Source organism: Phacochoerus africanus, chromosome 9, assembly GCF_016906955.1.
Source record: "Phacochoerus africanus isolate WHEZ1 chromosome 9, ROS_Pafr_v1, whole genome shotgun sequence".
NCBI classification, from domain to species: Eukaryota; Metazoa; Chordata; class Mammalia; order Artiodactyla; family Suidae; genus Phacochoerus; species Phacochoerus africanus.
Window position 1 is genome coordinate 44,988,852 of NC_062552.1, and position 13,824 is coordinate 45,002,675.

General features: G+C 38.9%; 1 protein-coding gene and 1 long non-coding RNA gene across 3 annotated transcripts in view; one reads left to right on the forward strand and one right to left on the reverse strand.

Annotated features, from left to right (window-relative positions):
- The window catches only part of LOC125136454 (cysteine-rich secretory protein 3-like), a 27,086-nt gene extending 18,767 nt beyond the window's left edge, over positions 1-8,319 (reverse strand). Inside the window, exon 1 of the mRNA XM_047797278.1 lies at positions 8,257-8,319. The gene's annotated coding sequence lies outside the window, so the exon portion shown is untranslated. The remainder of the gene's footprint in view (positions 1-8,256) is intronic.
- LOC125136455 (uncharacterized) overlaps positions 1-10,745 on the forward strand; it is a 10,983-nt gene extending 238 nt beyond the window's left edge. The window contains exons 2-5 of one of the 2 annotated variants that reach the window (XR_007137191.1): positions 957-1,129; positions 2,893-3,035; positions 4,771-4,839; positions 10,312-10,745. This is a non-coding gene — a long non-coding RNA (uncharacterized LOC125136455). The remainder of the gene's footprint in view (positions 1-956; positions 1,130-2,892; positions 3,036-4,770; positions 4,840-10,311) is intronic. The other variant, XR_007137192.1, reaches the window with a different exon arrangement.
- The last annotated feature ends 3,079 nt before the right edge of the window (positions 10,746-13,824 follow it).

Below are 13,824 nucleotides of genomic sequence, written 5' to 3' on the forward strand. Positions count from 1 at the left end.
TAATTACAGTGATGTGTAAAGGAAAAAATCTTTATTCCAAAGGCACTCTTGGAAAAGTGTCTCTGACTTTGTCAAATTTATTATTTTAGTTGCTCTTTTGCCCCCTGGTGAAGCTAATGGTTTGGGCATCACGATATTCAGGAACAGAAGAGAAGGCACAGAGATATTGAATAACCTTCTGACAGATGCATGGCCAGTTAGAATATAGCGGGGATGGAGCCCAAGGTCTCTTTTAACCTCAGTATCCATTCGCCACTAAATAATAGCATGCTTTTGGGAGGCATTGGGTTCTGGGTAAGAATGAAAGCATTTTAATGACTTTCCTTCCTTGATAAAATAGTCATACCTTATTATAAAGGTTTTTTTGCAGTCAAATAGCCGGTAGATTACTGAACATGCTTGAGAAAATTAGAAAAAAAGATTAGACAGGAGTGACAATTAAATCAATCATTTTTCTGTTGTCCTTCAAATATAAAACTCCTGCATTTGGAGAATGCAAATAATATTTTCTTAGAAATGCATCCTGAGTTAAAAACATAGGCCATTATAATAATGCTTATTTACATAACTTCGTTGAAATAATGGAGCCCTTTGTCGGCATTCTGATGAAATATTTTTGTCCATTTATTAGTAAGTATGGGAAGGGACAGAATTGGGATGGAAGCCATAAAACTGATGGCCTAACCCAAAAGGGTTCTATGAGGGATACAAGTTATCCAGGTATTTCTACAGTGTGTGGGAACTTTAAGCTCTTCTATGATATTAACATTTATACTCATAGCAACAGGAAAAGGTGGATTTTGTTTAGATTTTAGGTGGAATAGAGATTTGAGGTGGAAGACGGGAATGAAAATTGGAGGACAGAAAAGGAAAAACAGGGTAAGAAAAATGGACCTGGTTCTGTATAAAGCAAATACATACATTTAAGACCAAAAAGAGCCAATTTTATTTTTCAGACACACCTGGCCCCACGCTGACCAAAGCTTCGCTTTATCACCTGGTATGGTCATAAATGGCAGAGTTCTGTCAGTGCTGTGAAGTCTTGGATTCTGTTATTACGTCTGTGGATGCTGCTCTACCTGGCTTCTCTGCAATTAGCGCTAAGAAACGGAAACTCTTCATCTGTCAGGTTAGAATGTGGGGTCACCTCATAGGGCTTTTGTGAGCTTAGAGGGGATAAGTAATGTCAAAGCAATCTGGAAACCAAAAAAATTACCACATACACACGAGTCCTAGTAGGAATCTGACTGTTTTTATTGCTGTTTGCCATGCTTGATCCCTCAGCAGAAATCTCCCAGCTCTCAGGCTCTTCAGGGACTGGTTGTGCTGAAGACCATGCTCCCTTCCGGGAGCACCCTCAGCCGGTGCCCGTCAAATGTGGGGCCTGACCTCTTGGCTCCAACTAGAGGCAACTCTGAAAAATCACCGCAACTTCAGAACTGCTCTGAAGGTGATTAGCTGAAGCCTCCACTGAGACTGTGTCTCACACCTTTGCCTAATCTTGCCTCCTCCGCCTTCATTCCAAGGGAATTGATCCCAAGTGTTGTTTTCTTTCCTTTTTTTTTCTTTTTCCTTCCTTCCTTTCTTTCATCCTTTCTTCCCTCCCTCCTTCTTCTTTTTCTTTCTTTCTTTCTTTCTTTCTTTCTTTCTTTCTTCTTCTTTCTTTCTTTCTTTTTCTTTCTTTTTTCTTTCTTTCTCTTCTTTCTTTCTTTCCTTCTTCCTTCCTTCCTTCCTTCTTCCTTCTTCCTTCCTTCCTTCTTTCTTTCCTTCTTTCTTTCCTTCTTTCTTTCTCTCTTTCTCTCTTCCTTGCTTCTTTCCTTTCTTTTGCTTTTTAGGGCCACATCTGCAGCATATGGAAGTTCCCAGGCTAGGGGTTGAATCGGAGCTATAGCCTGCTGGCCTACGCCACAGCCACAGCAACACAGGATCCAAGCCATGTCTACGACCTACACCACAACTCATGGAAGTGCTGGATCCTTAACCCACTGAGCGAGTCCAGGGATCAGACCTGCATCCTCATGGATACTAGTCAGATTCCTTTCCGCTGCACCACAACTGGGAGCTCCCCAAGTGCGTTCCTTAATAAACTTCCTGTGTCTCAGATTTTGTTACATGGAGAACCCAACCTGTGACCTCATTCATTAGATATTCTTTTTTTCCCCCCAAAGTAACTCTAGTCAGGATAGGATCTTTATTTATACTTTCACTATTTTTTGAGTTCATGCTATTTATGCCTTTGATCCTATTAATCCTCAAATCTGGATTCCAGATGTTTCCTTCAAGTATATTTCTAGTAAATAACCGGGGTAGTTTCTTAAAGTCCATTTGTATATTTTCCTTTTTTCTTCCTTTCTTCTTTCCTTTCTTTCTTTCTCTCCAAAATAGAGTCGGCCTTTTCCCTCCCAAATATTTCTAAGTCCCTCTCCTCAAAGAAACTCACAAGTTAACTCCCCAAATATTGATATTGCCACTGGATGGTAAATTTTAAAATCCACCTTGTAAAGTTTTGATGATAGTCAATTTTTCCAACTCAGGCATGAGATCTCATTTCTCTCAATTTTTTCATATACTTTTGACGTTTTTCCCCCATAACTAGACTGTGAGTGTGGGAAAGGCAGACTAGCACCTTTTTTCTTTTAAATGCCTTATAGCTAAAGATAGCTCACTCTTGATTTGCTCAGAGGCAGGGCTTCAGAAGCTAAGTCCCCAGAGGACTCTTTCTTAGGTTGGGTCTTGGGCATGCACAGCCCCCTGGTGATGGCCTCAAGTGGGCCTCTTGGAGAATTTGTGAGCCAAAGAAAAAGGGATCCCTCTTTTTCTGCAGGCCAATGACAATCAGGTATTATTTGTTCTTTAACAAATATTCATCAAGCTCTGTACACTTTTATCCAGGAAAGCATGCTAGATATTACTGAACATGATCGGGTGAAGAAGACAAGATGCTTGCCCACCCCCAGCCCATCCTTAGGGGAGCCCATCATTCAAGCACCCAGAGGGTTAGCTGGTGAACATTCCCATGTGTGTAAAAGTGGAGGGTAAGATTTTCTTTTCTTTGTCTTTTGCCTTGACCCATTTTGATGCTTTTGGAAAAGAACAAGAAAGAATCTGTGGAGTTCCCGATATGGCTCAGTGGTAACAAACCCAACTAGAATCCAAGGAGATGTGGGTTCGATCCCAGGCCTTGCTCGGTGGGTTAAGGATCTGGTTGCCCAGAGCTGTGGTGTAGGTTGAAGATGTGGCTCGGATCTGGTTGTGTATGTCATAGTTTCTGTGGCTGTGGTGTAGGCATGCAGCTGTAGCTCCAATTGGACCCCTAGCCTGGGAACTTCCATATGCTGTGGGTGCAGCCCTAAAAAGAGAGAAAAAGAAAGAAAGAAAGAAAGAATCCAGCACAGTCTAGGGCTCTGGAAGTAAATATGTCAGCCACATGAGGTAAATATGATAAAGGTCCATTCTCAGCTCTAGAGCTCTGGCATTTAGCCCCCACCCCACCTCTCTTCCTCAGGGGCTGCCTTAAATAGCAGGTGCATGTCAGTATGGTTATTTTGCAATTCTGTTTGGTAGAGTCACACAGAAAGCAGTCAATAGAATGAGGAAAAATAACTGCCTCTTCCTGTTGTCTACTTGGACGTAGAACAGAGACAGTTTCTGAAGACATGTAGCTCTACATGTCCTCTGCTCTTTCCTGAGGATCAAACTGTAGATTCCTTCTAATTCATTTCCCTTAAAAAGCTCTTTTGCTAAGCGGAAGTCACCACGTCACTGCTTATGTGATTTTCCGTTCTGTCTTTTGCAATTGTTCTTTTCAGGATATTAGTAATTTCTCCTAAGTGTGACTAGGAAAAAACCCCCCAAATCCAGGGTTTTCGAAGATTTTAATTTCAAGTACTGATGGCTTACTGATATTTAATTACAAAGAACAGAGCAAGTTGTCTTTTTGAAGTGTAAATGTGTATGTTATGATTAAACTGTAATATTATCTCTTCCTCACATTGATGTCAGGATCACCACTGGCTTGAAAAAGAAAATAAATTATTGTCTCTAGGGACATGATATCACTGCACATTAGCAGATAAAAACCTTATATGTATTAAAATTGCACAGGCAGATCATGCCTAAAAAGTCTACTCTGTGGAAACAGGAGTTTTCAAATTATAAACTGAGGAACATTTGCTTAGTTCCTCAGGGGAGATGTCATAAAAATGCCCATTGTAAAAGTAAGTCTTTTAGGCTTCTATTCCAGGCAGGATGTCAAAATAGGCAGGCTTCTTGTGTCACCCCAACATGACCTTTGAAGGAATGACGGAAGCAAAAGAGAATCATGGCTTCCGAGACATATCAAAAAGAGGGAGAAAATCTGAGGAGAATAAGGTCTCTCATGACCTCTCATGACCTCTATTATGCATATGTGTGTCTGTGTGTGTGTGTGTGTTTGTATGTGGTAGATGTGAAGTGAAGGAAGGGGTTGCATCCTGGGGCTGGCCTGATGGTGTGGTGATGGCCATGTCTCTTAGTTCTTCTCTTGCCTCCAGATAATCCTTGCTTCTCCTTTATTGCAAAAGTGTGCAGCAGCAGAATGAGGCACCCATCCTGGTGCCATCTATCAGCAAGATAGCATTAGGGAAACTTAAACCCTTCATTGGATACGAAGAGATGTGTGGGCTCTTGTGCATTGTGATATCCATCTCGCCTCTATTCCATCCAACCCCATGGGGTTATGTGAGTATAAATTAATGTGACTCCTTCCTCCCACTGCTCTTTCTTCCTAAGGGGAAACTAAGGAGTGGCAGCAAATGGAGATGATTCTGGGACTGATTCCTAAGACAGATAAGGATAACAGTAAGTAATGCAGGGGCCCATTTCATACATGAAATGCAAAAATCCTAACGTGGACTCACCAATTTCAAAAGTGCATGTAAAATATTATGATTGAGCAAAGTTTATATTAGGACTCCAAGGATAATTCAAAATTAGAAAATTGGTCAGGAGTTCCTGTCTTGGCTCAGTGGTTAACGAAACTGATTAGTATCCAAGAGGGCGTGGGTTCGATCCCTGGCCTTGCCCAGTGGGTTAAGGATCTGGCATTGCCATGAGCTGTGGTGTAGGTTGAAGGCAAAGCTCAGATATGGAGTTGCTGTGGCTGTGGGGCAGGCCAGCAGCTACAGCTCTGATTCGACCCCTAGCCTGGGAACCTCCATATGACGCAGTGTGGCTCTAAAACTGACAAAAAAAAAAAAAAAAAAGAGAGAGAGAGAGAGAATATATTGGTCATGGGCTAAAGAAAATCATGTGGCAAAAAATATGCTATTAAATTCAATGCCTACTTATAGCCCCCCCAATAGTATAGATGTGGTCATTAATACTGGTAATGACAAGATATTATTAACTATCTATAGCAGATATTCCTTTTATTGGAGACATTCTAGGCATGCTTATTTAATATTGGGAGCAAGAAAAGAGTGGCTAATGTTTCTGCTGTTGTTCAACATGGTTTTGGGGAGATCCTGATCTAAGTCAGAGGAAAGGAAAAAAATATTTGTAAGGTTTTATAAGAAAAGACATAATGTTACTACTTTCAGATGGTATGATCATCTATTTAGTGAACACACCATAATTAACAAGTTTTCTAGATGCAAGGTCAACCTACAAAAAGCACCATTGCCCTATACCGGCTATACTCAACTAGAAAATAAGCCTGGGTATATTTTTTCAGGGAGGTAAAATTTGAAATAAAGATACCACTCCTAAAAGTCACAACGACAAAAGAATATCTATGAAATAACCAAGAGTAAAAAAAAATCTTTGTTAGAGAAATTCTTCTTTCTTAGTATGGCCAGACCCATGACATGTGGAAATTCCTGGGCCACGGGAGTGAATCCAAGCCACAGCTGTGACCTATGTTACAGCGGCAGCAATGCTAGATCCTTTAACCCACTGCACTGGGCTGGGGATCAAATCTGTACCTTTGCAGTGACCTCAGCCACTGCAGTTGGATTCTTAACCCTGTACCATAAGGGGAACTCTTAGAGAAAAACTTTTTTTTTTTTTTTTGGTCTTTTTGCCATTTCTTGGGCCGCTCCCACGGCATATCGAGGTTCCCAGGCTAGCAGCCTAATCAGAGCTGTAGCCACTGGCCTACGCCAGAGCCACAGCAACTCGGGATCCAAGCCGTGTCTTTGACCTACACCACCGCTCATGGCAACGCCGGATCCTTAACCCACTGAGCAAGGCCAGAGACTGAACCCCCAACCTCATGGTTCCTAGTCGGATTCGTTAACCACTGAGCCACGACGGGAACTCCGAGAAAAACTTTTAAAACCTAGAAAAGTACACAAAAAAAGATCCCTATAAATTGAGAAATTTCCATGTCCTTAAGTGGTGATATAATAAAGATATCTACCTAATCAAACTAATATAAAAATTCTTTATCATTTGAATAAAAATTCTGATTGGGCTCTGAATAGCTATGTAGACCTATTATAAAAAGAATTAATTTGGATATATTTTCATATTAGTTTTTAAGATAGACTTCAAACTTACGCTGACAAAAAATTTGATATTATTGTAGGAAGAGGCTAATGGAGCCAGTGGAGGTAAGTAGTATGTTTAAGAGACCAAACAAGGCAATATATAAAAAAAAAAGGGGGGGTGCGAGAACAGATTATCTAGCATATGGTGTTGGGAAAACTAGTTCACTATATAGAGAAAAATATAACCAGATCCTTTAAAGAATTACCTATAAAGGTGAATGTAGAGGGATTACATGTATAGAGAAAATAATTTCCATACAACTTTTCACAGCCATACTCCTTTGCCCTGAGTAAGTCATATCTAATAAATGCCCTTGTATGCTGATGCTGTCTTTTGTATTAAGAACTGTGTTATTCTTTATACTGAAACTCAGAACAATCCACACAGTAGATGCTGTTACTCAATACTCCAGTTTATAGATGGGATCAGATCACTGATTGATATGAAATGTTATAAACTTGCAAGCAGAAGATCTGCAGGAGAAGCCCAGATATTTTGGTCTCAAAACCCTCACCCCCCAAAAAAGAGAATGTAAATGGACTAGAAAAGATGCTGTTCAAAGTATTAACACATGTGTGTCTAGTATGTACCTTATACCTATAGACACACTTATACACTAATCACAGCTCGGAAAATTGTATCGGATGCAGTATTTTCAAATAGGAGTTCTGACACTCCTCCTCACAATTTATCTCATCCTCTTACAAATCTGAGATAAACGCCCCCGCGTTGTAGAGTAGCTCCCGGGCTTGGAACTTGAAATCAGTTTAATTCTCTTTGATTCTCTTCCAGCGGGTTAGTCATATAACCAGTCATTCTAGGTTTGGGTTTTAACTAGCAGAAGAGGCAACACCAGATCTTCCCTAAAATAGTATGTTTTCTCTAAGTTTCCTGGATGGTGTTTAGCCATAAAGGAGAAAATCATTAATAAAATATTTTTAAAGTAACCTTCTCCCATGAATAAATAACTCCTCGCATGTCATTAATATGTTGTTACATGACGCCTTATCTGATTTTCCAGGATCGCTTCTTATTTGCCAAGGAGTATAAAGTTTTACATAGAAATTGCTTCCTTATATAAAAATATATGCAAATGATGTATTTAAATTGTTTAAATGTAGATGCCTGAATAAATTGACTTTTGATTGGAAAAATTCTAAAAGTCATTTCTTTTTGGTTTGAGTACGTTTCATGGGGGAAATTTTATTTTAGGTTGGTAATCTTTAGAATATTTTTTCTCTCAAAATGAGTGCTATTATTCTGTTTTGGTAGGTTTAAACTATTAGCAATAGCTTCCCATATTTATTTTAATAATGTCTATATTAACACATATCCATATATGCTATTATTAGTAAAATTATTAATATGGAAGTATGCACACATATATAACCATAGTTTTTCATTTTTATATTAAAAGAAGCTCAAGTATAATTGTTTTCAAAAGTCAAAGACATGGGCATTAACTATATTACTTCTTTCAGAATGAAAGGTAAAAACACCATTTAAATATTAAATTGGACAAAAGTACTTTTTGTTAATAGAGCTATATGTTACTTTCTTAGTTTAAAAAGAGTATACAATAACCTAAGATCATTACCCTCAATAAAGGTTATCAACAGACTTGAAAACCACAGAGTCACTTACTATGTATCATTTTTACCACCGATAAGGCAAAGTACATTGGCATAATAAGATGTTCTTTAAAATAAAGACATCATCACTTACTATTGGTTCTCAGGGCAGGATGAAGTTATCTGCTTTATCTGTGGGAAGAAGGAAAGCGGAGAGAGTATGAAGTCAGAGAGGTATATATACATTATACCTATTTCCTGCTTAGGCCAATTATGGTTGTGCAAGTAAATCTAAGTCAACAAGGTTTGAAACAGGATTTGTCATAATACCAGCAGTCTCAAATTTCATTGCTGGCTGTCTAACTGGACTTATGACATTATCTTGTGATTCTCCACAAGGCTTTTAAAAGTAAATTCCTATTTCAGATTTAGCTACAGTACCTTTATTCTTGGGATCGCATATACAATGTATCCATATTTTTGGCAATCAAAACTTAGACAATTCTTAACCAAACCATGCTCAGTATGAATTGGAGTTTTTAAGATTACTTTTTTCTGTAAGGGTAAATCTAAGTGTATCATTTTTGTGAGCTCTAAGAGAATACAGTGTTTTTGTACAGAGATCTAAAATACTCATTAGTAATCAGTGGGACCTTCTTATTTTGGAGAATAATTATCTTTTTAAATGCAAAGTCATAGTATCATTCAAAACAGAATGGAAAAAGACCCCATAACTCATTGGCATTTCTAAGTTTTCAGTTCTCCTGATATTAATGTTTATTTTCTGGTTGTATGAAATTCAACATAACCTTGATCTACATTACGTACTAAATGATCATGATTTGATTTTGTTCATTCTATTTAATCATCCTAAGCTTCTTTCCACATCTCAAACATGATAAAGGCTTGCACAAATGATTTCAGATATCCCCTGTCTCTAGAATGTAAGGATTTCAACTGCCAAGGTTTTATAAGTGAGGAGGTATTGATTAATCAATCACAAGCAGCACAGTATTGCTGTGGCAGGCATTTCCGGTTGCTCACATTAGCCAACAGACTGCGTAATGTGGTATGCAATCCAATCAGTTTAGCTCATTGTCATGTTTATGTTAGCTTTATTGGGGTATGCGGCAAAAATGTCCTAGAACAGACCAGGGCCTGACCAACAGCCACATCTTTTAAGTACTGTTTAAAAATAAGTTCAATAATTAGATATCGCTAAATGTTATTTATAAGAGAGTTTAGAACTCTGGATAAATGTTACCACACCAAAAGACTCCAGAAAACACTGCTAACTCTTCAGCAGCTGTGTCTCCAGCTAACCCCTAAAATGTATTTTACCCCATGTGTATGTGAAATAGGAGCTCTCAATAAGCTGAACCAGCTACCTGGATAAAATCATCTTGGAATCACCATCACTGCAAACATTTTTCTGTGAAGAATGTATTTCGTGGGCAAGACCGGATCCAGAAGCACCCAGAGCCCTTCTTCCTACTCAGTGATGTTGAATATGGCTAAGACCTTGGGATGTATGGTCTGATGGACCTGGGTTAAGTGTCTATACACATGTGTATTGAGAAATTATTTCTCTCTCTCTCTCTCTTTTTTTTTTTTTGGCTTTTAGGGCTGCCCCTGCTCCTGCAGCATATGGAAGGTCCCAGGCTAGGGGTTGAATCAAAGCTACAACTGCCAGCCTACACTACATCCACAGCAATGCAGGATCCAATCCGAGTCTGTGACTTACACTGGCACTCACAGCAATGCTGGATCCTTATCTGACAGAGTGAGGCCAGGGATTGAACCCTCACCCTCATGGACATTAGTTGAGTACATTACCGCTGAGCCACAATGAGAACTCCTGGGAAATTATTTTTCTGTCCATAAGTTTCCACATCTATAAATGGAAAAATAATATTTATTCAATCGTGATAAGTTGTCTGCCATGTAGTGAAAATTTGTAAAGTGTTGGTTCCCTTCCATTTTGTGTGCTTATTTTCCTCTGTGTCTGGACAAACTTGCCCCTAACACGTGTAATCTTGCACTTGATTTCTGCGAGAGATGGTTTGACTAACTAAAGTATGTGTGGTTCTGTGAGGGATTACCGTAAAAAATGGAAAGAAAATGATAGAAACATTTTTTTTTTTATTCATTAACGGTACATTTTTTTGATTCATTAACAGTGCATTTTTCCCCCTAATTTTATATTCAGAGTTATGACAACAACCAAGTGTCCCTCACCATCTGGTTCTACAAGGATGAAGTCACCAGCCGCTGCAGTCGCTGACCTTAATACACCCTGAAAGGAGGTCAGGGTGGAGGTCAGGAATGACACACACTGTGTTCCAGGAAAACTGACAGAACAGGTCTTCAGACACTTAGACGTTTCTAGGAGCAAATTTTATGAACCTGATTTTTTGCATCTTCTCATACCTAGAAAAGCACTAAAGTCCTTAACGGGGACATCTGCTCCTCATGACTAACAGCATCCTTCTACCAAGATGTGCGCTTATTCAGTGCATCCCCTCTTCACCAAAATCATATGTGCACCGACCTCCCACCTTGGCTCTTTGGAACAGCTCCTCAGAGCTGTCCGAGAGGCTGTCACCTGGGCTATAGTCCTCAATACGTCCCCCAATAAATCTGAAATTAGAGCTCTCATGTTGTGCATTACTTTTTTTTTTCCCCCCCCAGTTGACAGTTTTGATGACCTCAAAGGATGCCCAGAGCAGACTTCTGTCCTTCACCTTAACTCTCTGCAAGGATCTGGAGCCTTGGTGCCAGCAGGATCTCTTGAGTCCCTCTGCCTCCTCAGAGTCCAGATGAATTTGGATGAGTCTCTCTCCTGGTTCTCAGCTCTCCCAGTTATTGATTAATGATGCGGAGTTTTATTCGGTGGTATAGAACAGGCTCCTCCCCTGCCCCTCTTGGAAAGATGCTTAGGAAACCTGGTTGAATGATGCTGGGAAGTGTTCAGCTGAAAGACGCAGAGCAGTGGGCTGGGTGGCTAGAGAGAAGGCTGACCTGATGTCTTTCTTCAATTCGGTTACCTTAACAGAATTTGAGGGATAAGACTCCTCTAGGTTGGTTTTGGCTTTCTCAGGGAACTGGGAAATTTATACAGGTATGGTGGAGGCAGAGTCCTCATACCATGCATTGGTCCCATAAGGAAAGCCACTCATTAATGAAAAGACTTGCTAGTCTGGGGATCACATGGAAGGATGTTGATCATTCAGGGATTCAAGCAGCCATGGTGGTTTTAGATGGCAGGAGACACTGAGAGACCTGAACTGACTCTAGGGTGACATCTATAGGAATTCACAGGTAGCACATTGGCTCGCTACACAATTTCATTAGTAAATTTTATCTCCAGAAAATTAAACTTTAAAATGGGAAATAGAGTTTCTCCACAAAGAAATGAGGCATGTCAGAAAGCCAACCACCAACTAACACTCCAGCCAGGTTTATGTGAGTCCACAACTTAGAATTACAAATACTTACTTAATTGGGAATTACAAGGAATCTCACCTTTAAAATGGCCCAAATGGGGCTCTTTTATTGCATACCCAGTTAAGATAGAGAAAGCCGGCTTGGTAAAACATCTTCTCAGAATTCTGACCCAGAGGGAACAAGTCTTTCTAGAAAAACTTGCTTTTCTCTCCCTGCGCCTTGAGACGTAAATGTATCTCTAGGGCTCTCAGCATCACTGCTCTAGATCATTTTAAGTCCTTAGACTGAGAAAAAAGAAGGGAAGAGGCCTTTTAAAATTTAGGCTAGGATTTCCCCTCTGGTGCAGCGGAAACGAATCTGACTAGGAACCATGAGGTTGTGGGTTCGATTCCTGGCCTTGCTCAGTGTGTTAAAGATCTGGGGATGCCGTGAGCTGTGGTGTAGGTTGCAGACACAGCTGGGATCTTACGTTGCTGTGGCTGTGGTGTAGGCCAGCAGCTGTAGCTCTGATTGGACCCCTAGCCTGGAATCTCCATATGCCGTGGGTGCAGCCCTAAAAAGCAAATACATACATACATACATACATACAATTTAGGCTATTCTGGAGTTCCTATTGTGGCTAAGTTGTTAATGAACCTGACTAGTATCCAGGAGGACTTGGGTTTGATCCCTAGCCTTGCTCAGTGGGTTCAGGATCTGGCATTGCCTTGAGCTGTGGTGTAGGTTGCAGATGCAGCTGGGATCCTGTGTTGCTGTGGCTGTGGCGTGGGCCAACAGCCACAGCTCTGATTCGACCCCTAGCCTGGGAACTTCCCTATGCTGCAGGTGTGGCCCTAAAAAGCCAAAAAAAAACAAAAAAAGAAAAAAAAGAAATTTAGGTTATTCTGATTATTTTTTATAATCTAGTGAGTTTTATATTGTAAAACTCATGCATGACTAAATTTTAAAGTGAAACTGAGATTTCTGGTTGTATCTGTCTATATGTCTATGTGTACATTATAAATGTATGTCTTTACCTTCAGACGGTGCTATCAAAATTAATTTGTAAATGAGCTCCACTTAATTAGCTTAAAGGAAATTAAGTGCTTATATAAACTCTCAGATATATAAAACTTAGCCCAAATGAATTTCAGGGTCACAAGAACTGGGAAAAACTCAGTATTAAATTAATATTTAGTATTAAAGGTAGTTTACATTTGTTGGTTTAAATGAACTTAACACAGACATGTCTCTAGAGCAATAGATATTATAATTTTATTGTTCCTAGGGTTTCCTAGAAATCAAATAAGATCTTAAAACTTTTGCAAATTTGTCACCAGGAAAAATAACTTTGTATGAGGAAATTTTTTATAAGTCGATTAAATGTAAATGAGATAAGAGCTTTTAGGTGAACTTTTTAGGAATAATTATGTTTTAAGAATGTCCACTTAAAAATAATCTCCCCAGATATTTGGTAACTTGAAATTTTAGAGTTGTGCTAAATTTAGTTAAATGATGGCAGTTTATTGAATATCTAGATCATTCCCAAATAAAATAAGATACTGAAACGCTACTTGCTAAACACTGGCTTTTTTTTTTTGTCTTTTTGTTGTTGTTATTGTTGTTGTTGTTGTTGTTGCTATTTCTTGGGCCGCTCCCTCGGCTGGCTTTCTTTTAAAAAGAAACTAATGTACTGTTAATAAATATGTTTGGTACCCCGAGACATTTTTCTATAAGAAAGCACATGTTTTTAGAAATTATTATTAGTATTCATAAGTTTGCCAACCTTCTCAATGCTAAAGTAAAAAAAAAAGTTCATAATTGCTTACTGAGTTTTCACTAGTAATTAAGATTTTTAAGATGAGAATAATTTAAATATGAAATGATAAGGGAAACATTTCAGTACACAAGGAAAGTTAGGATGTGTGTTTTTGGTTAAGGAAGACATGAGGAATGAAATGCATTTGGTTAAAGGGAAAGAAAGTAATTTGTCTTAAAACTGCTATTCTAAATAGTAAAGAAAATAAGGGACCAATTCACATGGACATAGAAAGTTGTAGAAGGTTCTTGGAGGAAAAACATCTTTAGATGTTATTCTCTACGTGGTCAGAACTAAGATTAGAATAAATTTAATCGAGTTTTCAATATTAAAGGTAAAGTGCAAACCTGAATTTGGTTTTTCTCTCTGTTAAAAGGACACATTTTCTTAAAATATTGAACTGCTTTTGGTAACAGACTATGAAGTTTCCTACCTTTAGCTGGTAACTTGTTCTAATTTTCTATATTTGCCTTTGAA